Source organism: Convolutriloba macropyga, chromosome 11 (genome assembly GCF_964194025.1).
Source record: "Convolutriloba macropyga chromosome 11, txConMacr16.3, whole genome shotgun sequence".
Classification (NCBI taxonomy): Eukaryota; Metazoa; Xenacoelomorpha; order Acoela; family Convolutidae; genus Convolutriloba; species Convolutriloba macropyga.
The window spans coordinates 52,664,789-52,673,286 of NC_134478.1; positions in this window are offsets into that span (position 1 = coordinate 52,664,789).

An 8,498-nucleotide genomic window follows, 5' to 3' on the forward strand; every position below is an offset into this window, starting at 1 on the left:
ATATGAGGCTGCACTTCTGGAATTCATTCAAGTTTTTTTGAATAACAAGGATGTTCGTTAATGTGCGTTCGCACATGATGTTCCGACCCGAACTCATCTACTTTTTTACTTAATTTTAAAGCTGATGATGAGATAATAAAAAACAGATATTTGAGTTTTAAAGAAATCGTTACACAACCGAATTACTAATTGAATTACATAAAACCATGCCTCATTACTGCGCTGAAAAGATTTGCCATTAGGAGTATTACGAGGAAAAAAAGAACAAAATAAGCAAAAACAAAAAAAGTAGCGAATGTGCTGTAAAAGAAGAGAAAATGAAACACAAATATTGACAACTCATAAAATTGTTATGAAAATTTATATTGTCCAACAAACGAAACATTAGTTATGACATGATACCAATTGAAAAATAGTTTTTGAATTACAAGGAATTGAATGGAATCTCTCAATGATGAGAATAATTTACAAGCTGACGAAAAGAACAAAAATTGAAAAGAAAGAAACTTTGAAAACGACAATATAATAAACTGTAACACAATTTGCAATAGATTGTCTCCATTGAGTAACATCATTCATTTAAAACTCAATTAGAAGCATATGAGATCAGTCGACATTTTATGACTACTTGAAGAAAAAAAGCAAACACACCAAACTCAAAAAAAATTGAGCAAGAAAAGTGTCGAGATTAATAAAAAAGAATTTTTTGGTTAAAACATTTCTAGACTCATATAGTTTTTTAACAGCAATGTGGTTCTTCTTTTTCAGAATATGACTTCAAAAAGCATGAGCAAATATAATAAACTTTGGAGAAAACCCGTTATATTAACGTCATTAAATTCAATAGCTTTCAGCGGAAGTAAAATAAATACGCTAAGTTATGCCTCAATGAAAAAACAAGGGTGCTTGTCAATCGTAAGTCATCAACAGGACAACGCAATAAGTCTTCTGATTGTGAAAACAACAAAAAATACATGCAAAGACCAAAAATTCAGCAGAAAAAAAGCAAGAAGAAAATGTCGAAGCTACTTAAACCACAGGCATTTCTCTGCAAACTATATCTACGATCCATTGGAAGTCTTCTCTAAGCGATTGGGAACTATCAATATTGCCAAGATTTCAAAAGGAACCATAGTTACAAAAAAAATCCGAACTATTTTTAATTTATGTTTTTGAAATTATGTTCGTGGCAAAAAAGTCATAAAAGCAATAGTTAGCAGATAAAACAGCTTACCTGATTAATTTTGGTTGCAGCATTTTTGGTTGCAGTCCTGTCATTACTTAGAAAGCACATAAAAGCGCTTACCAGATCAGTTTTCGCGTGCAATATAAGGAAAGGGTACCTGCCATTACTCACTGATCATAAAGAAAACATTTTTAATATCGGTCAATGTTCAAATAAAAAATTTCGAAAAATTGTTTTTTAAAGACTGAAGAGCCATTAGCTGTCCACTCAAACTACTATATAAATTTAACTAATGAACATATGAAGCCAATTTCATTTCAATTAGCGAATCAATATCATAGGACTCCCACAAATTAGTAAAAGCTCAAAAGTAAATCAAAATTTCTTTAAAAATTTCGAAAAATCAGAGTCGAAGACAAAAAAAACATGAGCGATTCCTCGAAAATATATATTTTGTTCAATGAGTATTTTTTACTATAAATGAGATTTGTCATTATTGAAACTATGATATGAAAAATGAGTAGTTTTCAAGAGACTAAAAAAACAATAATACATTGGAAAAGTTTTCTAAAAAAACAGCTCTGAAATTGAGCTCAAGTTTTTTTATATAGAAAACTTCCTTGACCAGAACTAGCCGTTTTCTAGTTCAGAAAACTTCCTTGAGACCAGAACTAGCCGTTTTATCGGTCTATTGGTAACCCAAAAATAGTTTCATTTTAAAGCGTGAAATGTAATTTTAAAAGAATATTTTTATAGAAAAGCCTTAATTTGAACAAAAATTACGCTAAAAATGAACAAAGTCATGCAAATATCACGTGTTCACATAAAAATTTAAACCTCGATAACTCCTCGAAAAAAAAACGAAATTCAAAAAGTCATCTAAATTTCGAATTCTACGCTGGACGAGCTCCTCCCCCCACAAGTGGGGTCGGAATAATAATATAGGAATGAGACAGTGAAAAAAACTTTGAGAAAAAAAACAATTTTTGTGCTCATCCAGCCGGGCTTCAAGAATAATCAAGGCGTGAACTGCATCTGCTGAACAAAGTATTCAAAAACAGTCGCTTTATATTGAATTTGTTTTTGGATTGATTCAGATTATAATACCAGATTATCGCCATTTTTGTAAACGTAAAAAGTTACTGGAAAATAAACAAGAAATTACCAGCTGTTATTGGTGACAAAAAACTCAATTGGATTGTTCTTAAGGTAATTGACATTTAGAACAAACGCTCAATATATACAAATATTTCTCATTCGATTGGGGCCAAACAGTGCAAACAAAAAATTGTGCGCGTGAAAATATGTTTCATTCGCCGTAGCATATTAGAGAGGGAGAGAGGGATTTCTTGTGCAAAGATTTCCTTAAAACGCTTTATTCGAACTTTTAGAGCTCAGGGTTATCGCATTATTGCTTATGTCAGCTAATCAAATCTCATTCATAAGATTCTCCACTGGTCAAATATTGCTTCGAGAGTTTTTCTGGTAGGAATACGAGTCCTAAATCTCGGTCTCATCAAGCGCTTGAAATGATTAATCATACACTCCCAGATACACCTTTCATATCGTCAAGCGAGTAAATTGAACTTCAACTGAATCGTTTTATGACATGTTCTGCCAGGATGATAACTACATTTATTTTTTTAGCGAGTAACGAATCAGCGAGTAACGAATCACTCAATGGCATTTGTTCAATAACTAGTATATTATCGTTATCAAGGGTTATATTATGACATCAGATGCAGCATGAAATGTTTTAATAAATCATCAAAAATGAAATTATTGAGTGCTGCTAGGAAGAATTTAAACGTATCAAAGTATTGGGTTAAACTATCAAAGTACTGTAAAATAAGTCTTTTTGGTATACGGGAGGTAATATATTCGTATTCCAAAGATTATGCTAGGAGAAATGGTGTTACATAACAATTGGTCAACCGCGCATTCCCGAAGACGAGCAATCGAAGGCACATGTTCAACTATATGGATCCGTATTGGAGAACTTCAGTCTGTGCTGTTGGACTATAAGGTTTTCGGGTGGAAAATTCATTTATCGAAACAAAATAACCTATTTCAAGGTTTTGCTTGGATGTTTAGTTGGCATGTAGATGGAACCTTCAATTTAAACAAATACTTTTTTATTCCATCTACAGCAAATAGCATCAAAATAAAAACTGTGCACGCAAATAAGGCTATATATGACTCGACAAAAAAGAGCAACGTTCGAAAACAGTCGCATACATATTCATGAACTGATTGAAACTATTGCACTGCTTACGTAAAAATCATGGCCAAATTCGCGTTTGAAACTGAAATTTGTTCTATTACTGACGAAAAAATACGAAACATCCTTACTTATTTCCATGAAAAACCTATTGAAAAAGACGACCAAATAGTTTCTCTAACAAACCAAGTTACTGAACTGGAATCCAGAGTGATTCAATTGGAGCGTTATAGTTCGAAAGACACAATCATTAAAAATAACCCCCATTTGCAACCTGGTAACGCCAACATAACGGATCAAATTATATTTTTCTTTAATAACTGTTTGAATTAATCCATGACTCCGGACGCAATCAAAGCCTGCCACCCCTTGGGTAATTGGAAAGGTAACACCCCCCTGCAGTAATTGTCAAATTTAATTAATACAACGATAAAATTGAATTATACAATCGTCGACCAATGCTCGCAAATTTTAGGAACCCCTAAATGGTAAACCCGTATATATTAAAGAACGTCTCCCCCAACATGATTTCGCAATTCTAAAAAGGGCTAACGAACTGGATTTGGTCACCACGACCTACAACTGTAGGGTAAAACTGTTTTTAAAACTGAAAATGGGCGTTTAACACAACCTGTTGATAGTGTTAAAGCAGTTGAAGATCTGGAATCTCGGGCAACAAAGAGAATATCTCCGTAACAACGCAACCAAGCCAACAACTGGTATCCTAATCAAGTGCCAAATCAGCGACGAAACAAATGACCTGGCGATGTAATTGAAATTGATAGTTTCGACGAAATTTATCATATGGGAGCAACACCAGCTGGAAAAAAACTTAATGACAACGACACACCGCCCAATAGATGATTGTCCTAACATTTAAAAAACGCGGCTTAAAAAAAACAGACGCAGTTTACACTCCCTTTCGACTTTGTGTTTTTGTAACAGTTTTAAAATCAAGTAATTGGACAATCATCTATCACTTGGAAATGGAAAAACACTCGAAATCGCTTTTGTTTATAAACGTGCAATCCTTAAGATCCCATCATGATCAACTTTGCTGTCAACTAGAAACTCTCGAAACTAAACCGGCTGTAATAGCTGTATGCGAAATCTGGCTCACTGATAACGATCCAATAGACATGTATTTAGTAACAGGGTATCAACCAATGATAACAAAAAATAGAAACGACAAAAGAGGAGGAGGCGTTGGTTTTTTGTACGAGATGATTGTAAGCTAATATCCAACTTCTTTTCTGAAGGAAATCTGGAGCACCTACTTTTAACTATAGAAAGCGGAAAAAAGCGAGTAAATTTCTGTGTTATATATAGGCCTCCCTCTAAAAAATTGAAATTTTTTTTGAGACTTTTGAAAATTTACTGTTCAATATAAATGCGATGGAAGAAAAAACTATTATTTGTGGTGACTTTAATATTGATATCTCTGATACATATCATCAACAATACAAAAACTTGATCAGTTCTTTTAACTATGAAATGCAAAACGCAGGACCCACAAGAGTAACTAAGTTCACGAGCAAATGTATTGATCATATTTTGTCGAAAAAATCGAAAGAAGTATCAACCCTGAAATGGACTTTCAGCGATCATTACGCTCTACTTTATGATTTTGATTTTTCAGTCTCTAGCTCTCAATCTAATGAATTTTATTACAGTCGTAATTTTAAATTTTTTGAGAACGAACAGAATTATTTGAGTTTCCTCTTCATTCTCCAACATAGATTAAACAACATGAATGATTATGATCTTGAAAGTTCTTGGTGTGAACTATGTACAATCATTCTACAAGTTTTTGATGATAAATGTCCAATTACGAAGAATAAAATATTCAAAAATAGTTGGTTGACAAACAGGTTAAAGAATATTATTAGAAAGAGAGATCGTGCTCATGATACACTCATATCTCACCCAAATAGTAACAATGAAGTCCGGCTCAAGCAATTACGTACTTTAGTAACAAATGAAGTGCGAAATGCTCGCAAACAGCAACATGATCAAAAACTGACTTTATCAGGTAGCCCAGAATAAAAAAAATTTAAATTGTTCAATGAATTCCTAGGGCAAAGGAAAAAGTCACTAATAGACATTGATGTGAAAGAATTTAATCACTTTTTTGTCAACGTGGGGAAGAAAATGAGTAACACAAATTTTCACAATGTAGGCAGTGAGCCAGGTTTACCATGTCACGACAAAACTTTTTTTAAATTTCCCGTTGACACTAAGGAAATTTTCAACATAATAAGTTCATTAGAAAACAAAAGCACAGCGGGTCATGATGGGATCAGTAACAAACTTTTAAAACTAGTAGCTTCAGTAGTCAGCTATCTTGTGGCTAAACTGATAAATAGGAGCATTCATGAAGGGTCTCTTCCGGTTTGTCTGAAAACAGCTAAGGTAATTCCTCTACATAAAAATGGAAATTTTGAAAACCCTTCAAACTATCGACCAATTAGTCTTTTGTCATCCCTAAGCAAAGTGTTTGAAAAAGTCTTGAATATAAGGACGGTTGAATTCCTCGAAAAATATCAACTTTTCTCAAACAAACAGTTCAGATTCCGGCCAAAACGCTCACGCGCATACGCTATCGCATCAGTTACAGAACTGATGCGAAATGTTATTGAATCACAAAAAACAGGTTTCGCTTGCTTCATTGATTTTCAAAAGGCATTTGACACAATTGATCATTCACTTCTTATGAAAAAATTACAAAATCTAGGCTTTCGAGGAAAAATTAATACACTCATTGCTTCATTCATGTCAGATAGAAAACAATTCGTAGTCCACGGATTAAAAGAATCGAAAAAACTGGAAATTGATGTAGGTGTTCCACAAGGATCAATTCTGGGCCCGTTGCTGTTTCTTTTGTTTATCAATAATCTGCCACAAATTGTTCAAGATGGTTCAAAGGTGACACTTTTTGCAGACGACACAACAATTTTAACATCAGGCAAAAATTTGGAAATTGAGGAAAAACTCAAAAATGACCTGAAAAAGATTGAAAATTGGTGTTCAAGAAACATACTTGTCATTAACAGTAAGAAAAGTAAAATTGTGGGGTTTGGCCGGAATGTACAAAAATCAAAAAATCTGCTATTAGGCGAAGTGCTTGAAGAAGTAGTTTCATTCAAATATCTAGGAGTGTTAATTGATAAGCATTTAAATTTTGATCTACACATTGAACATGTTGGAAAAAAATTAGCAAATTTCAACGGAATGCTGTTCCGAGCTAGAAAATTTTTCTCGAAAACTTTTTTCTTACAAATGTATAATAGTTATGCCAAACCAATGATATCGTATGGAATTTTAGCTTACAGTTCGGCAAAAAAAACTCAGTTTTTTTTTGTCTACAAAAACGCATATTAATAACTATGTTTTTCAAGAAGAGAGGAGACCATGTATGCAATCTTTTCAAGCGTTACAATGTGCTGTCAGTTTTTGATTTATATTTTGACGCTCTTGTAAAAAAGATCCTGGATCAGATTGCAAAAGTTTCTCCTTTGAATTTTCTTGATGTTGACAGTAACAGGCCAAACACGCGGGCGTCCATTAAGTCACTCATCCCTTTGCCAAAAGTCAAAACACAGACTCAGAAGAAATCCTTGAGATTTTCAATAATAAAAATGTTCAACTACCTTGCTAAAGAAAGTCTATTACCCAAACAAGTAGCTAAAAAAGAAATTTTTTCGATTCGATCTAAACTTAGGGCATATTATTGGATAATAAAGAGGTTTTCGATATGTTTTATTAGGTATTGCACGTTTTTTTTTCTCTGGGCACCTCTTGTAGAGTCTTTCGACTCGTATGGTGTCCAAGGTGGTAAATTGATTGAACTTAATACTCCGTATAAAGTACTCTGTATCTTCTACCATCTGAATTTAATTATTACTATTATGTGTCTTAACACAATCAATGGAAGGATTTCAGGTACAATGATTTCCTAAAGAGACATTAGGAATTAGGAAATCTGGATTTTGAAACTAAAGTTCATTGGATTATCGATTGCTGTAACAAAAGCTCAACTTATCAAGTCCTGAACTCGACAATATTTTAACTATTTTGTCGGCAAGAACACAAAAAAAAATAATTTTCGGGCTCATCGTGTATTTTAAACTATGAATCTTTTTCTTCACCAGATGCTTCCTTCATTTGAGACAGCGGGTAAAGTGAACTTCAATTATATTGTTTCGTAATAAGATATGCCGCGATGACCACTTTAATTGATTTATCTGTCAGCAATTAAAAAAAATACGAACCGCGATGGAAAGCAAAAAAATCAATCGCATTAATTTAAAAACCATTTGCTTTTGTTGTCAAAATACAACGTCAACGAGCCGTCTCAGAAGTGGTTAAACTCTCTAAAAAATCTAAGTACTCCCCGCCGAATTGTTTGTTGTTTCTTTTCTTCTGAGTGGCCAAAATTCAGATAACCAAGCTGATCTTTGCACTAAACATTTTGCGTTTCTTTTTTTGATATCAAATGTTATGTATTTGGATAACTGCAGCAAGATCAAACATTCAAGTCCCTAGAGTTTTAGAACACTTCTGATTGAAAAACAAAGAAAACGTTTATATAACTGATCGTCTATTAAAAACTCGTACCTTTCCAATTTTAAGCAAAAAAAAAGTACCGCAAAATACCGCAAAATGAAACAAAAATTAACCAAATATGACAAAAAGGGAACACAAATTTACGTCAAATATCATGTTCACAAAAAAATTATAAATTTAAACCTTGATAAATCCTCTAAGATAAAAAAAACTGAGAGAAATCTTTTAAGTTTACAATTCTACGCTTGAAGGGCTTTCGTATGATACCACATAAAATCCTCTTCGATGAACACATCGATCGGCGAAAATTGGCGGAACAAAACACCCGTTTGAGTATATAGTCCCCCCCCCCCCCCCCCCCCTCTAAGTGGGGTCGGAACAAAAAAAATAGCACTCAAGATTATAGCTGACAGTACCTGTAGGAATACTGTTGCTCATCGCCCACCTTAAGTTACGCAATATCCCATCATGTGCCACCTGTTGCAATGTGTGAGATTTTCATTACGCATTATTATTCCTGTGCAG